The following is a 17,855-nucleotide window of genomic DNA, read 5'->3' as shown; positions in this document are numbered from 1 at the left end:
CTCATGAATGATTTAAAAATTGAACCCTATGTAAAACAAAAGGGGGAGAATAATTACAATAATAACACTAACCCCCTCCTGCCCAGAAACCCTTAGAAGTGAAAGGAAGATGGAGAAAAGAAGTAGGAAAGAGAAGAAAAAAATCCACAGTTTCAAGGGATTACAGAGAATTGTAAGGGCATCTCTAAACTGCTCTGTTATGTGCTTTGCAAAGATGCATGCATCAATGCACTGATGGAGTGACAGGATGGTCTTGGGAGTAGACCATGGAGACCCTATCGTCTCACCTTTGGTGATGTGACCTGCCTTCACATCACTGAAAGCACCTCTTCTCCTTCCTGGTTATATCTGAGTGCCTGGTCCTTTAACAGCTGCATTTGTCCAGGACTGTTTAATGACCTTATTGTACGGATTTATCTTTCCTGGTGAAAGATAAGTACGGGCCAATTCTAAAAATTGTGTTGCGATTTAGTCAGGGTTAAAGCTCCAGATCTTCAGGGCTTATGAGTGGGGGGAATTTCAGCTTTCATTTAACATGAAAGTGTATTTTCTAGCCCCTAGAGCTGATGAGAAAAACTTGGAAACGCGTCCCCAGGAAACTATAGCCTCAGAAGCGCAGCAGGCAAATAGAAAGCGCTCCCTCTTCCCATCACCCCTCCCCACACGCCAAGTTATTTTTAAAGCTCAGTATTTAGAAACCAATTTCACAAACTCCGAAACATTTGCGTCTGGCAATACTGTTGTTTTCTTGCCTCCCTCCCACTACGTAACGTTTCCTAGCGAACCACGTTTGAACAGAGAGCTCGCAGACGCTCCCCGATGTGACCTACCCCATTTCTCAGGCAGAGGAGCGCTGCGGGCTCTGTGGCAGCGAGAGGAGCCCGCACGGAGCTCGGTTCCCCTGAGCGCCCGGGGCCAGCGCGCAGCCTGGCAGCCCGCCGCCGCCCCGGGAAAATTCCACGGAGGCTTTTCTGTCTGCGGGACCGAGCAAGGCTGCAGGCCCCGCTCAGAGCAAAGAAGGGGGCTCGGCTTCGTTGCCAACGAAACGAGGGCTCTCTTCCAGCGTTCAGGAACGTACATACTTTTACATACTCGCCACATGGCTTTCTTTGTGTGTTTTGGCTGCGCAACGCCGCGTAAAAAGAGCGCCCGACTCCAGGAACGTCGCGCGGCTGGAGAGGTGGCATCGGGTGGACCGCGGTACCTGGGGTCAGGTCAGCCTTCTAGAAACAGTCATCTTCAGGCTGCCAAAGAAGGTGTTCGCGCCTCAACGCCTCTGTGCAAAAGTAGGAGACTCGTTACCCACGCTGCTCAAAGGTGCTTGGGAAGCTCTCGTCTTTATCTTCTTACCCTGATTTTTTTATTATTGCTATGTGCCCTTGTAGTGCTATCTACAGCACAAAAGCCTTAATGGAGACCAGGCCCCATTGAACTGAGCAACAAAACAGTAGGACATAATCACAAAGAGCTTACAATGAAATCTGACAAGAGGGGCAAAGGGTAGAAGGAATGAAACATTATTATTCCAATTTCAGATCCCCAAAGTCCCACATCGGTGTCTTAACCATAAAAGCCATCCCTCCTCCTAAGACTTTAGTCAACAGGGGAAAAATCATTGAAAAAATTAGATCTAGCTTTCCCACGGCTTTCCTGAAAACAATCCACAATATGATTTCCTACACTATGACCATGCCTAAGAGGAAAAATCCTATAAAAGGAGATGGTCTTGTTAAACATGCCCGTGGTTCAAGAATACCCTTGGAAAATAAAGAGGTCATTCAGGGAGAGTCGGTTAAGAACGCAAAAGAAGGGCTTCCTTGCCATGACCACAGCCCTATTTGCTCAGTGGAGAAACAGGTGACACAAGCCAATCTGCATGCATCCGAAGGCTGATGGAAAGCTTGTTTGTGCTCAAGTGCACTAGAGAAGTTGTTCGGGAACAGTTACGTAAAGATTAGCCCTGTAACGCTGCCAAATACTTCGTGTTATTATGTGCTGTGTTTGTGCCAGGCAGCCCCACATGTCAGAGCTGCCTCATAGGGCACTTTTAACATGCACACCCACATTTTCAGAGAGCTCGGAAAAATAAAAAAGCCATGGAGGAACCACTCTGACCTCGTTTGCATGGATGCCACTGCTGATTCCAGTCAGCTTGTACCTGCCTGAGCGCGACCAGCGCAGAGCCGGCAAGGCATTTCCACTTCATTCTGGAGAAGGCTGTCCTCACCTCCCCTCCTCCTCCTGACCCATCAGGTTCCCTTAGAGAATCCCAGCTGTATGGATAAAACAAAGTATCAGCTCAACCATGTGGGAGCATACAAATTTAATGTCGGCTAAATAGGAAGGCTGTCTAAATACCACAGTGATTGGAGTTATGCAAGTACGTAAGTCTGGGGAGTAAGAAGCTCGCTGTGCTTCTTTTCTTTTCTTTTCCTTTTCTTTTCTGCCTTACTCCATTTTCTTCACAAAAGTTCATTAAGCAATGATTGTTTCCCCTTTAAAAATCTATGAATGAATTATGTGTTCATGAAAATGAGTAAAAAGCATTGGCCTTAGCCAGGCACAGTGCAGTCCGGCTCTCTGCAACATCCCCTGTGTGGGTTCCTCTACCAAAGCACCTCAAGCCTGACCTAAAACTCTACTCCCCATGCTGCCTCCAACCTTGCTTAGGGAGAGACTTGTCAACAGTTTGTATGAGTATTAATCGTGTTGGACATACTTTCCCAGCAAGGAGTGGACATGGACCCCAAGACCAGATACGAAGGTTACTTCACGAGTCCAGCAAACTCCTTTGATTTTCACCACACACGCCTCAATTACAAGGATGTTGCAGCCTGTCTGCAATCATAAAAACATCACTCTTTATCTAAACCAGTATCATAAGTGGCACCATCCTCTTCCATGGCCTGGACACAGCTGTATCAGTGTACCTTACCCTATGAGAAAGGGGTAATAAATAATAAGTGGTAATGTCAAGTTTTTATACAGCTCTTTTATCGGTAAGTTTTCAGCACTTTACAAAGTAGGAAATTTCCCTTTGTTTCCTACTCTTACTCTCTCTTTACCTCCATAGAATCTTTTCTCTCTTCTTCATTTAAAATTTTTTTTCTACGTTTATTACTTTATCAGGTCCCTTTTTTTTATTTTTGACATTTTCTTCTGTTTTCCATCCCCTTTATTCTCACTTAGGTTCAGTTTCAGACTTTTTGTGGTTTAAGTATCTCTCTAGTTTTTCCTAGTATTCTGCTTCTTTTCATTACTTTGTATTTCTGTGTTTCCTCTTCTCTATTCTTTGCCTGCCTGCTTGCCCTTTCTCTACATCTTTCTCTTTATCTGTTGCTTTCTATCTTCATTCCTTCTGATGGTGAGTCTCTTCCTTCCCAGCTCTGTTTTCAAAGTCCTTTTCTCACATTCTGTTCCCTTCTGTGATCATTTCACATGCTCCCTTCCCTTTCTCTTCTCCTGCTGCTCTTACTCTTGTTTATATAATTTGCTGCAATAATGACTCAATGGCTACTCTTGACTAGGCTTCCTTGCCCCCCTTCACCATTCTCAGTACTCTGCATATGTGGTTAGGAGCGTTCCCTGTTTCAAAGACCTTAAGGTATTCTCTTTTCCAGCTCCTTTTTCCTCACCTGCAGATTGGGCCTGGCTGGCAATGGAAACGTAAGGATTAGCGCATCCTTGCAATATGTCAGGAGAACAGGTTCTGGCTCCATGGCCAGCCTGCTTTGTAGTCTGTGGAGCAGGGGCCACAGCGCAACGTGATCTCTGGGAAGAATGCCAACTCATTTACTGTGGAGTACCTGCCAGTAGTCTCAAAGGACATAGCCTCCTCCAACAGCTCTAACTCTTCCAAAATCAGGTTGGCTAGTGACTGCAGAAAGGAAACAAGCAGACTCCAGGCTACCCTCGCTGACTGGGTGACTGTCACTAGAAATATTCTTCTTCAGGATCACCTTCAAGGTGAAGACTGTAAGTCAAGACATCTGCGCATGTCTGGCACAGCAGACTCCGCTACAATGAGGATAATGCTCCTTCGGACAGGCTAAAGAGTAGGGCATTTTCCTGGGTGCTTTTAAAGGAGTAAGTCTGATGTGGTAAGACAATCAGTTTAAAAACCCACTTGGGAGCTTTCTGGGCTGTAGTGGGAATATTTCAAGCAGCTCCTTAGCTGTGGTAAGGTATGATTTTATGGCAGCCCTTGACTCATTTTCACTTCCCTTGAGCTGAACGGTGTCTTCAGACTGCAAACTTTGGCCTTAGGAGGCTGAATCTTTTTGTGGATTTATATGTCTTTAAGAAACTGAGCCTCAGAGCTTTGCTGGATGGGAATGGTATCTAGCATCTCAAAAGAAGAGGCAGCACCTGCTTTTTTTCTAGAAGGATAAAACACAGATGATGATTAGCTGCGCCACTGCCAAAGGAACCCCAGGTAAGTAGGGCAGGTTTAACTTCCCATACTTTAGCAGGCTGCATCCTGTGTTGTAACTAAGGGGAGTCTCAAATCCAGAGGGCTGAGACAGCTCAAGGAAGAAAATGAAAGAAGGGAGAGGGCTGGAGTGGCTGTAGAAACACTGAAACAAGGTGAGGAGGGAGAGGGAAGAGAGATGCAGAGAGCATAAGGAAATTGAGAGGAGTACAGTTATTTAAAAAAATGCTGCGTACAGAAAAAGGCTGGCCCTGTGGTTACTGCTTTTTTGTCTTCTTTTAATCCCTACTTCTTTCATCTTTCCTTTTTGGAGGTAAATGGATCATAACCCGCCAGTTTATGCCTGTCAGGTTCTCTGGCCAAGACACGGTCAGAACGTTTTAGATAGAAGAGCATAGAACTACACTGGCACATATTACACCAGTTTTTACATTTTCAGTCCTCAGTATCTCTTCCAGGCCTGTTCCATCCCCAGATGCATATGTTATATTAACTTGGCTGCTTACGCATGCTTCCATGCTTTTTTGTAAAAATGATGGATATTTAAATCCTTTCCACACAAATCTGAGAGGACAAATGAGAGGCTTCAGCCAAATCTGTATTTTCTGGCCATTAGCAAACAAAGTTTTCTGATGTCATTATTTTCTCATTGCAATCCTGTGTAATGTGCCAGCGTCCTATCCTGGAATTCAGGAGGTCGTGAAACATCCTGAGGAGCAGATCTGCAATCATCCCAAGGAACAGAACAATGGAAAGGTTGTTTATTTTGTTTGTGAGGAAAAGAGAAATTTTATAGTAATATATTAGTATTTGATGCCACTAGCAAGGATATGTATTCATGCTGCGCATCCTCAGCTATATAAAAAATAGATCAAGAGTCTTTTTTTTTTTATTCCAGAAAGAGAAAGAGATATAAAAGAATGAAATTTAATATGTTTGAGATGTTTGTAAATTTTTAAACATAAAGACCCAACAACCCCATATCCCTATCAACCTGTAGCTCAAATTATTAACTTAGCATATATCATGAATAGAAACATAATTATTATTGCACCCAAGAAATAGGGATGGATGGGGAAAGAGAAGGAGGGAAATTAAAGTAGAAAGACTATTATTTTCATGTACTCAAGTTCTGACATAAAACTGGGGATTTTGTCTGTTAAATGTTGATGTGCACAGAATCATAGCCAGGTCTAAATGCCTTAGTCATGGCAGGGGGTTAAAAAAGAGAATATTTGAGAATAATGTGAATTAAAAAGGCAAGTTAGTTTAAATTTCTGTTTGGTAGGGCCTGAGGCCTACAACTCCGATGGGAATACACTGTAGCTGGAGGGCTGATGAGTGCCCTTAATGAAGTTGGACAACCTGGAATACATGCATAAAATGATTTTAAATATTGATATGATGTCATTCTGTGTCTGAAGATATTGAAATGTTCATTTTCAGAGCTAGACAGGTTGCATCTAATTTATTATGGGGATGGGAATGATTATTTACATTTTTTAATGTAGCAATAAAACAATTATGGGATTTAGGGAGAGAGAAAATATTCATGCTTCTTGGAGAGAAAAAAAATGCATGTTGCGATGGAAATGACTTAGAGGAGCTTATACAAGCAGATATTAAGAAATATACTTTCTCTTTTCCTGTCCTGATAATTGAGGTGATACATTCATAAAGTATGTAAAGTAAGAGGACCCTTTGACCAGTGTTAATTGCATTTAACCTGTTCTACGTATAGCAGAAGGAGCAGCTTAAATATATCACTGGGGACTACCAGCTCACCCATATATTCTGGATGTGTCTATTATAACATTTCTGTGACATTGCCTGGTTTTCAGAACAATTCTTACCGTGAAGAAGAGGAGACGTGGTGTTATAATGGTACGTTCAGTTCCGTTGTGATATGAAAGTTTTTACGGAGAATGCCTCAGGGCAGCTGTCTGCCTCGTGTGTTCAGTACTACGGCTGTATAACACGCAGGGGTGGAAGTGTATTAAAGGCAGAGCCACTGCAGTCTGCTGGAGGTTGCTAGTGCTAAGGCCCAATCCTGATGATCCCCAGACCAAACTGAAACCAGAAAAATCTTTGTAAAAATTGCATAGAATACTTTTCACTTGTTCTTTTGCTCCTGGCTGATATTCATCCTTCCCTGAAAGAGAGAAAGAATTTAGTTTACATTTCAGCTCTGGTGTAAGCTGGAGCAGTTCCCTGAAACACTTAGATGTTTGGGATGTGATTTTCTTTTTCTCTAAAGCACCAGTTCAGGATTCAGCATGTATTATATATGCTAGCAAGCAGAAATGAAAACTCTCCCACCTCTCTGCTTCCCTGCCCAACTCTCACATCAGTGGTTTAAAACGATTTAGCACAATAGTTAAGCCCATGCCTAACTAAGGATTTTACTGAGGCTATTTCTTTGCACAAAGATAGGTAACTTCTTGCTGAATCGTGGCCTGTGAGCTTACAGTACACAGAGTAACTGTACATTCGCATTTAAAGGAGATAATCTCTTTTGTTCCACTCAATAGATTATAAACACTAAAAGTACCACCTTCGACCTGGAGAGAGCATTGCTGTGTCCAGCCTTGACGTAAGGTCCAGAATGGGCAAAAAGCTTTCAGGAAGGTATGGCAAAAGAGCCCCAAAATCCCTCTTCTGCTGTAAGCTCTTTCTTCTCCTCCAGCATACACACCAACAGCAACTGGACAGGCAAACAAACTAGAGGGAGCAGTATGTCTCAAAAAGAGCTAGGAAAGGTATAGTGAAGGGGAGCATGGCTAAGGACAAAGGACATGTAAGAAATTCACATTTTTCAGTGAGCAAGATAGATGATTGAGGAAGACTTGACAGAGGAGTGTCAGATGGCCCACAGGAAGCACACAGGCATTGATTACTCCCTTTCCTACAGTAGCAGGAGGAAGGAGCACCTGATGAAAGGAACAAGCACCACCTTTAAAAAGAGGAAGTCACTTTTCCGCAGAGCACGTAATTGTGCAACTTTTTGCTGCAAGACAATTATAAGAGACCAAAAATACTAATAGATTTGCAAAAAAGATTAGATAAATTCATGGAGGAGAGCTCCTTAAGTCTGGTTGTAACCTCTGATTCAGGAAATTGCTAAGCCATTGATTGTCAGAAGGAAAAAAAAAAAAAAATCACTTTACATGTGTGCCATTTCCTCTGCTTTTCCCCTAACCATCCATTCCTGCTAACGTCAGCCAGCAAACAATGCTAGAGAGGCTGTCCACGTTCTTCTGAGGGGGCACAAGGTGCATATAACCTTCAAACGCACTTCAGCTCATCTCCACTGGCCAGCTGAAAGGTGAGCTGGTTACTGGCATTCCTGACCCAATTCCTTCAAACGCTTGCAATGGCCAGTGGAGAACACGTTAGAGATTACCCCTGACGCGGAGCAGAGCAGACACAGAAGTATCCTTTCAGGCTCACTCATAGTGCCTGTGCACATGAACCTTCATATGCACATTGATAGGTGAGCACAATCTCCAGTCCTTCTTATTTCCGCATCCTCAGCTTTCCAGCACTGCCAGTGTTTTACACTATATCTCAGCAACAATTTGCCTTTTACATTTTACATCACATACACTACAGCTGTTTAAAACAAAATTCAATTAAGGAGTGGATAAGATCTCAGGACAATTCCAGTTTCCCTCTTATCTGAAGTGATTGCCCTGGAATGAGGAGTGTTTGGATCTCAATTTTATAATCAAATAGCCAAACTATGTGATTAGCTTACATCAAATTAGCCACCATTCACCAGCTGACACCCCCAACTAATGCCTCCTGCCACTAATTGACTTTATTCCCACTTCCTTTAATGTGGCTACCTGTTCTCAAACTGCTAACTGGATTTACATGTCTTTCAACTTCATTGTTCTGATAAATGTCCTGTATCCTTCCTCCTCTTCACCTCTCCTTACCAGCATCATTCCTTTCTCTTTCTATCCCTCTTTTCTCTCGTCTTGCATGCACTTCTGTTCTTAAGCTTCATCTCTCAAACATCATTTTGTCTAGTACACAATAAAACATTGTGAAAATTTACTACAAAAAGGCAGGTGAGTTCTGCCTTTGAGTAGATTATATCTCCATTACAAATGAATACTGGGCAAGCTGGCTAAGGGGTTGAAAGCAAGAGGTCGGGATGCTCTGACTGCAGGGAGCTTCCAAACTTCACCAGCCGGGACTTGAGGAGTGGAGCATAGCCTGCAGCTTAGCCCTTACCTGAGCCCTGCACCCTCGCAGTTCAGCCTTGTTGAATGCTGCCACTCAAAAAACCCTCTGCCAAGAGACACTATTTACAAAAACACCAGGAGCGACTAAGAAAAATGTATTTCTAATGCAGTTAGCAAAACCTGCTTCTACATTGTCCTCTCCGCTCCTAATCGCTTCACCTCAGCCCCTCCGCGATGCCACTGCTCGCCTTGCCTTCTCGCACCCTACCCCTCACCGAAGGAGCAGTTTCTCCCACGCCTGCCCCCGTGCACCGCCTGCGCTGCCGAGCAGGCGCAGAGCGAGCGGGGAGGCGCTCGGCTGGCCGCAACGCTCCCGCCCCACCTGGCGCGGGCAGCGCTCTCCTCCGCGGGAGCGCGTCGCCCGCTACGGCCTTGCCCAGCTAGCGCGTAGGCGTCGGGTTATACGGCACAAACCAGAGCAGCCCCCGGGTAGCCGTAAATGGCGCAAGCGGGGCTCGGGGGGGTACAGTTCCCTCCGAGTTTTTGGTGCGCAACGCAACCTTGCCCCCTCTGCTTGTTAAAGGACAGCTTGGTACGCGCACTATCTGCATTGTGCCAAACCCCCTATTTGGCTTAAGAATTTTTAGGCTAATGAGTTTCATTAACCATTCCTAAAAAGTTTGACTGTATAATATATTCCTAGGAAAAAAACCTGTAAATTAACATCATTCACTGCTAATATGGAGCACAAAAGGAATTTTAAAAACAATGTAGCAACCACAAGTTTTCCTGGAAAGAACATAAGCGTGGTAAGAAACTGTTTTTTAAAAAGCTTTAAAATGTTCCTAAATATTATTTTGAAATGTTACAGCATTTGTAGAAAATAAATGTGATCTTAGCTGGCTAAAAACGCATTCTCAAATCAGAAAAGCAGTATTATTTTAATGCTTTTAAAAATTAAAGGAATAAACTTTAATTCATTTATTCAGCTGAAAAATTATCTGAATATAATTGAAATTCAGAGGAAGTGAAAATACGTTTCAATGCACATTTTACATTTTGACATTTTTATATTGTAACATACACAATTCTAAAATTATTTAATGTATTTTGTTTCTTCTTTCACAAGACAACTGAAAAGCTTTCTACAATATGGGTCATAACAAAAATTCTCATTCCTAAGCTTTCTAAAGAATAGTATTCAGTTGGGTGATGTTTTATGTGTATAAAAATCACGTTTTTATATGTTTTCTGCTAATCAACAATCATGGTTATAAATGATGGACAATAGGATTTGTCTGAAGAGCTGGAAAATTTTTAGAATACATTTGCAAGGCTGATCTAAAAATCACATAATATAATATATATTACAACATATTGTCTAGGCCTTCCTAGAAGAAATCATTGATACAATTGAGTAAGCCAGCACTGGCCTTGATGGAATAGCATTGGCACAAAAGAAATAATGCAGTAATGCACTCCCAAGAATTGAGAGCTAATAGAGAACAACATAATGGATATTACCCAGGATGTTACCTTATTCTCATACATTCCACTTCATTTCACATCAGGATGCAGACAAGCTCAGAAGAGAACTTGTGGGAGGAAAGGGGGAGGACGAGGGCCTAGGATTTGTCCGCAAACAGCTCAATCTGATTCACAAACCAAACCTCTCCGGTCCAAATGAAAGGCAAAGATCCAGTGTCACTGGGTGTGAATTTTAAGGAACTCCTTTCAAGCTAACCAAGTTTCTGGTATTACAGATCTGCCCTTGAGTCTTGTTCCTCCTCTACAGCTCCCTTCTCATCTTGAGCAGCCACGTCCCATACTGACAAATGTCTGAGGGCCGTAACCCTAGAGACAAATGTGAAATGGCTGAAACAACTGTTGTTCACTCCTCAGAAATTTGGCTCTATCTGGATAATTTAGCAAAAGGAAGCGTGTTTTTAATTCAGCTACATGCATTATACTTGCACTGATCCAGTGCCTCAGCCTCACCATGCTGTAACCTCACAGGAGTAAGACAGCCTCCATCCCAGAGCCTGCAGCTGGGAGCTGGGCATGTGCTCCTGGCCAAGAAACGCAAAATTGCTGGGGAAAAGGAAGAGAAGGATGTGCTATGGCAAGTTTCTTGGTCTCTGTAAGCTCCTGTGTTTTTCCTAGTGCTTTGCACCCTTAAGCCTGTTCTACAAATGACAGAGATTTCTGTATCAGTGATGCCAGAATGATAGTTTAAAATTGCCACTCCTTTCTCCATTTATCACCCTTGCACAGAAATAATTTCCTTCTGTGTGTGTGTGCGCATGTGGGTATGAGATACCCCTATCCCCACACGCTCTCCACAATCTGAACCCATTTGCATTGGAGAACAGAGGCCTGCATCTCTGTTGTCCTGCATCTTCAGGCAGTCATTTAGATTACTGAGAAGCAGACACTAAGTATTACTATTGGTATCAGGTACTATCTTAAGCCCACTCTGCACTCACGTAAAAGGCTACATAAGATCCAAAGCAAAGGACAATCAGCCCTCAGGTTTCTGGGCAAAGTACATACCTCTCGATTCTGCCATTGATTTGTCAGGAGATGTATACTCAAGCAGATGGTTCAGAAGAGGATCCTTTAGGAAGAGTGTGGTCAGATTGACCTCACTTTCACTGAGCTGACAGCCTGGTGAAGAAAGTTAAACTGAATATCAAAATCATCAGCAAAAAACCTCCTCTTTCTTTGATTGTACATTTTAAGAGGAGCCATTTGAGCTCAATTTATTCTCTACACAGGAACTTCATTGATTATCTCAGACATTCATGCAGGAAGGAAGATGAGATAAGAAGAAAGTTTTTTCTTTTTTTTTTAAGTGATTGCAAGATGGAGAAAACTGCTTTGTGAGTGTAATATATACTATAAAGTTTCCTTTATATGATCTGCTACTGAAAAGTAAGAAGCGTTTACCCTTTCTGGACAAAATAACCAGTAGAGAGGGTGTGATGATTACTGAGGGCAGAGATATGCATACTAGGATTAGGGTATATATTCAGATATATGATTAATATACAAAAAATAAGTTTTCCTAGGAGAAATATTATCAAGGTTATCCCATTGTCTTGTACTTCCAGTGGCAAGCATCAGGAAGAGAGACTGATCACTATTCTTTTTTTTTTTTCTCAAAGGATATGCTAGTTTGATCTCCTGCTATTGACCATAATGGGGATTTCCACTGACTTTGAAAGGAAATCAATCCTGGCTAAAGACTACTGCCATGAATGGAGATGGGATTTCAATCATGTTCTACCAAAGTGAAATGGATGCTCCACCAGTCACACCCTGGGGGGGAAGGAATTCCCTGCCTCTCAGACTGCAAAACCTAACCCAGGGGCACACAGACGCACTGCATCTGCATACTTCACTCAGGTGATAGCCTATGTTCTTTGCCCAAAATGACGAAAGTGAGGAGAGGGTCAGCAAAGCAGTAGGTGTTTTATCTGAACCTTAGTGGTTGTAGTATAAACTGAATGGATTAAATACCAACATATTCTGGAAAAGTCTGAACTCTCAAGTCAGCTTTTTAAATGCAGATACCCCCTTCACGGAAATGGCTGTAAACTACTACTGATTTTAACTACAGATTCATGCAAAGGTGTGATTTCCTAGAAGCAGCCTGTAGCGAAGCTGCGTCATGACATGCCTTTTGAAAGCTTGGTACATGGCAGAATATTCACACTCTGCATTTCTCTGGCACATGCATGCAGGGTGGGACGCTTTTTAACATTTATTGTGTCCCAAACACTTTGAAGCTGACAAATCAAGCATTATTAAATAGACACTTAAAAAAAATTACTCAGCTACTAAACCAATCACTGTAGGTTGCAGCTCAAAATGAAGTTGGAAATCTGCACCTTTTAATAAAACAATCTTCTTGAGAGCTGATGGTATTTGGTTATGGAATTTATCTGTAAATATAATTAAAAATTCAACGAGAGAGTGCTCTGAACTAAGGGGTAAATATTCAGCACGATGCAGAGTGCTCAAGCTACATGATTCCCATTATCGTTAATGGGAGTCCTACAGCTAAATCCCTGAGCATCACGCTAAAAATTTACCCCCTAGTGTTTGCAGATGGAACAAAAGGATTATTGTACATACCAGCAGAAAATAAAGTTACCACTGACATTTTGACCAGAAAGCTTCCATCAGGATTGATTGGTGAAAGATTTAGCCTACTACTTCCCCTGCAGACTGTTTCTTCGGGGTTTCTCCCATCTGCAAAGGCATCCTTGATTTTTATTTAATTCACTTCGATTTACTGGCTTTCACATCCTAATATCTCTCAAATTCCTTTCCTCCTAGCTTCCCACCAGAATACTTCTCTCTGCTTCACCCCAGGCATCTCAGCTTCAGTGGACACAATTTCAGGTCCCTGAACCTTAAACATAACGGATACAAGGAAAGAAGAAAAGTTACATATGCCAACAACCTTTCAGCTCAGTTAGCTGAGTGTGCAAATTTAACCTGTAATAAAACGCTGCAGGGGATTTGGGGGGTGGTTAAAAAGTTGGGGGGGGGGGGGAAAGAACTCGCACATGCAAATTCACTCTTTATGACAATGACAGTTCTGGATTTTAGGCCTGATCCTGCCAAAAGATTTAATGAATGCCCTTGCCTAGCTGTGTGATGGAGTAAAATAGTGCAGTCTGTTAATTTGTGTGGGTGCCATTTGAAAACGTATTCTTAAGCAATGAAAACTGTTTCGGACCTATTTTTTAAAATGTAAATATATGTATACACAAACATGCACACACTAAAAATGAGAAGAAACTCCTAAAACATTTAATTTCTACTCTTGATTTCACTTACTGTAATTCAAAAATAGCCAAGAGATTTGTTTATGCTTTGTACGCCATACTGCAGGCTGGAGTGAATTTTTATGGGTGAGTTTTAAAACCCTCGACAGTAGGGGCTTATAATGGAAACACTGATAGACCGTTATTATAGTGCTGGTCATAAATACAATGCAATTTCATTTTATATAACATTCTTCATACAAAGTATCACAAAATATTTTACAGGAAGTGTCAATCGCAAACTAAAGAAAAGGGAAAGAGAATTTAAAGGTGACATTTCATTGACTTTAGCAAGAAGGAGATAATTCCTTACAGGATAGCTCAAAAAAAAGCGCAAGTTGTCTCCCGACAGACCTTTCTCTACAAAGCTGTTGCAAGGGTCTGAGAATATGTGTTTCTTTCCCCTCCCTCCCCAAAAGTCAAGATTCCAACTTCCAGCTCCTTTGTTTCTATGTTCGTGCAGCTCCATCACATAGCTAGGCAAGGGCATTTGTTAAAACTTAGGGCAGGATCAGGCCTAAACTCCGGAACTGCACTGATTGAAACAGGGCTAAAGACACCTGACAGCTTGTAGGCTTGGAGCGCCAACACAAGAAGAGCAGAAGGTGCAAACCGTAAAAGAATGAAGTTGCTCGTGCAAGTTCCTCCCCCCACCCCCATCAACTTCTTAATCACCCCCCAAATCCCCTGCAGCATTTTATTACAGGGTAAATAATATAATGAAAAAGTGCCGACATGACACAAGACACATGGGTACAAACAGCTATTAAAACTGAAATGATTTATTTCGTAACATTCCGAGGTAGCACGCTTTAACTCTAGGTACAGCAACCCCTCCATTTCTGCTTCCCTCATTTGCATAGGTAATTGACAGCTTGTTAACAGCTCATTAGGAACACTGAAAACCATGTGACAGATACAAACCTAGTGCTAGAGGGGAGAAAATCTGTGAATTACAGTATATTGAAAACTCAATCAGATCCAGAATTACAGGTCAGAAAACAAGTTGATTATTTTATTAGGTTAAAAAAAATTAAGAGGTTAGCATACCATTTTTCGACCTGTATTTTGGAGATAGCAGGCTACAAGGTAATTAATTAAGAACCTGATTGTGATGTGAGCTACTTTCCACTGCCATGGGTAGGATTAGAAATGATACTAGCTTGATGCAGTAGGACAACTAATGACTGCTGAGAATTTTAAAAAAACATTGAAAAGTCCCTGGTAGTCCGTTTTGTTCTTAGACTATACCTTCCTCAAAACAGCAAGTAACGTACAGACACTGCAATCTAATATTCTGTAACTGAGAAAAATGTAAGGAATAATTTGATTTTAGTCTATAAAAAGAAGATAAGTGTTCTGATCTGCACACACTTACTATCCGTAAATTTTGGTTATGCTTTTTTAAGGACATTTGAATATAAACAGTGCAAATAACGGTTATATCAGCAAATCTACTTTTTTGTATTAAACACACATATACTCTAATAATCTTGCTTTTCTAACATTGCTAGCAGAAACACAGTAACCTGTAGACATAAAATGGTCTCCTTGCAAAAAGTCTCCCTTTCCTTGAAACCTGATGTGGATTTCCTGTAACTCAAGTGATATTTGCTAGTGAGGCCAGAGCTGGCCAACTGCATGTTAGTCTGCAGAGAAAATCAGCAAGCTGTGTGATTTCAGGTGATCGTTTTCTCTTTCACACACCAACAGTTTATAGATTCTTCCCTCATACCGCTAAAAAGCACCCCAAAAAACATAATCAAATATAAACCCCTGGCTGGTCAGTAAAAGGAACAGAGAGATGTTTAGGTGTGGCATTATCAAAATCTAGACCCTGTTCACACAGAAGGTCGTACTGCTGTTCAAGACATGCAGCTGCCACAGTACAGATGTATATGTTATTATAGACAGTCCCATGAAAAATAACCTGTGATAGAGTTTCTTATAAGAATTCATGCGTCTACTTCCACGCTACAAATATAGCCATATGAGCCACCCTGTCTGGTGGGGATAAAGTCTCTGTGTGTAGACATGGTTTAAGAGTGATTAATGAATCTGTGACCTGAAATACAATGAGAGTCGCACTTGTGAGTCACTTCAGCACTTTTGAAAGCTCCATCTTTAGTCTTCATTATGAGTAAAACCAATGGGGTTGTTGTGCCCCCAGCGTTAATTACAGCGACTCCTGCACTGGTGAAGTTACGCTGTTGTAACTACAGCAATATAGACTTCTAATGCAGATACGCTCCAATGGTATAAAGAGAGCTTTACACATGGTACAACTGACCCCAGATTTATACTAAGCTTAAGCAAGGCATGATTCACACACACTAAAGGAAAAGAGCCTGTTTTTTGTGCCGGAGGTCGTATCAACTGTGGCATTTTGTCCAAAGCAAAAGTTAATGTGTTATTGCTCAAAAGCAATAGCGATGGCAGAACAGCCAAAGGTCAAGTTCATAATCAACCGAGCCGTAATATGGCAAACAAAAGGGATGGTAAACTAACCAAATGTGATGATAAGAAATAGGTAAACTCTGGACTTTCAAGCCAAAAATAAATGAGTTCTACTTACATGCCCTTTTCTTTACCCATACCAGTGCAAACAATAACGCAAATTTTGTGCTTGACTACAGGGCTTATTCCTCACGTCATATTTTAATCATGTGTATATCTCTTAGAATAACTTCACTGGCAATATTCTTCAAGCTTTGGACCTTGTTTTTCTTTTTTTTTTTCTCCGTAACTTTTACATGTTAGAATCTTGTTTTGATTTGATTGTCATCGGACAAAGATAAACACAGAAAAACGGTAGCTAAATGTTTCCAAAGCTCAGATAGCATCCCAGTTACGTTTGGACTGAATAGCAGCTGAAATTCTGGGGAATATATTCTTTTTCTGCATTAACCACTCAGTCAACCCTTATAAGCAGATGACATGATTAAAATGAAGTTTGAACTTTTTCTGTAGATTAATTCTCTGACTTATGATAAGGGTCTTCTAGTTTTCATTAACTCAAGTGCCATTTCCCTAGGACTCTTTATTTTTGCAGTTCCTAATCTACAGCTTTCTAATGACCTGGCCCCAGGAACGTATTATGCTATATATCCCTTCCTTCACTTGTCAAGCAAGGGGCAAAATGGCTTTTCAGAAAGGGTAAAGGGCTACTTCACTTTGGCTTCCAGCTTGTGCGCACGTAAGATACTGGATTCTGATATGGAGAGTGCCTGATGGTCAACCCACAGCTCTGCTCCTCTCACCTCTGCAGCTACTATTCAGACTTCAGTGTCACTGGTGAAAGGCTTCCAGCTCATGAAGTATTCCCTATTCTTGTAGCACATTCCTTTAACCTTCCTCAGAGAGAATATGTTGCCCCTCACTTCCTACTATCATTACTAAAGGTTCATTTCCAGAGTACCAACTCAGCATGAACAAACTGCTTCAGCACACAGGTTTCCAAGCCCTCTACTGCATGCGAGGACACAAGAATGACCTGAAAGCCTTTCTCCACCACCTATCATCCTCTAGGAAGCATGGGGTGGCGTTTGGCTTTGCACCTACATGGCACTGCCGTTTTGAGCAAAATCGAGTCATCCTGTGTCTGCTCAGATCATAAGCGCTTAAGACAGCTTCTGTCTTCTACAATGTCTTTACATAGCCCCTGCCACAGTGTACAGGTACAATTGCTCACTAGCTTCTTCCTAGTTTTCCAGTTTCCAATTGGGATCTTAGGAAAACCTTAATAATAAATATCAGGTGAATTTTTTTAGCTTTTTCCTATCAATATGCATTCTTTCTATATTCGATTACTGAAAATGAGTAATAAAAATGTATCTGTAAACTTCTCATAAACTCCTGCTAACTCTTCTAGTGCAGCATTAAGTAATATAAACATTCATACCGAGGCGTCTAAAGGTCAATACTCTCCGCTGCTGATCTAATAGGACAATTACTGAAGACATTTTGCCTTTTTGGCATAGCTGGAATGTACATGTAAGTGACATTGTGTATTTTTAGTGCGATGCCCAATGCACTTCCACCAGGTTACTAAACTATGCCTAAGGCAGGAAATCAGAGGAAGGGAAATGCATATTTAGAAGCAATGAATTCAAACTCGCAAATCCATTCTTTAGGTATCCAACATCTTCTAGATTAGGCAGCTTCAGAGAGCTCATGCTTTTTTAAATATTCTTTCTGTTTAAACAGATAATGTAATTAGCTGTAATATGTGCTAAGGGTCACTCTAGGAGTCTGGGTGAGATAAAGCACTTGTTCAAAGCTGAGGAAGTAAGATCAGATTTCAATACTGATTAATAAACTGATAGCAAACCAAATAAGCCCTGTCTAAGACGAACTGATCATCTGAATTTGCAAGAGCCATGAGGTATCTTT

At 41.6% G+C, this 17,855-nt stretch overlaps 2 long non-coding RNA genes across 2 annotated transcripts in view; one reads left to right on the top strand and one right to left on the bottom strand.

Annotated features, from left to right (window-relative positions):
- The window catches only part of LOC104144440 (uncharacterized), a 41,870-nt gene extending 30,405 nt beyond the window's left edge, over window positions 1-11,465 (bottom strand). Inside the window, exons 1-2 of the long non-coding RNA XR_694129.2 lie at window positions 11,179-11,465; window positions 6,286-6,502 (exon numbers count right to left, since the gene is read on the bottom strand). This is a non-coding gene — a long non-coding RNA (uncharacterized lncRNA). The remainder of the gene's footprint in view (window positions 1-6,285; window positions 6,503-11,178) is intronic.
- On the top strand, window positions 9,026-13,090 carry LOC138067522 (uncharacterized). The gene is made up of 3 exons (XR_011141643.1): window positions 9,026-9,434; window positions 11,793-12,033; window positions 12,970-13,090. It is a non-coding gene; the product is annotated as an uncharacterized lncRNA (long non-coding RNA).
- Window positions 13,091-17,855: the final 4,765 nt, after the last annotated feature.

The sequence above is a fragment of the Struthio camelus genome, chromosome 5 (genome assembly GCF_040807025.1).
Source record: "Struthio camelus isolate bStrCam1 chromosome 5, bStrCam1.hap1, whole genome shotgun sequence".
NCBI classification, from domain to species: domain Eukaryota; kingdom Metazoa; phylum Chordata; class Aves; order Struthioniformes; family Struthionidae; genus Struthio; species Struthio camelus.
Note: the sequence above shows the minus strand (reverse complement) of the source record. Positions and strands in the feature narration are given on the sequence as shown.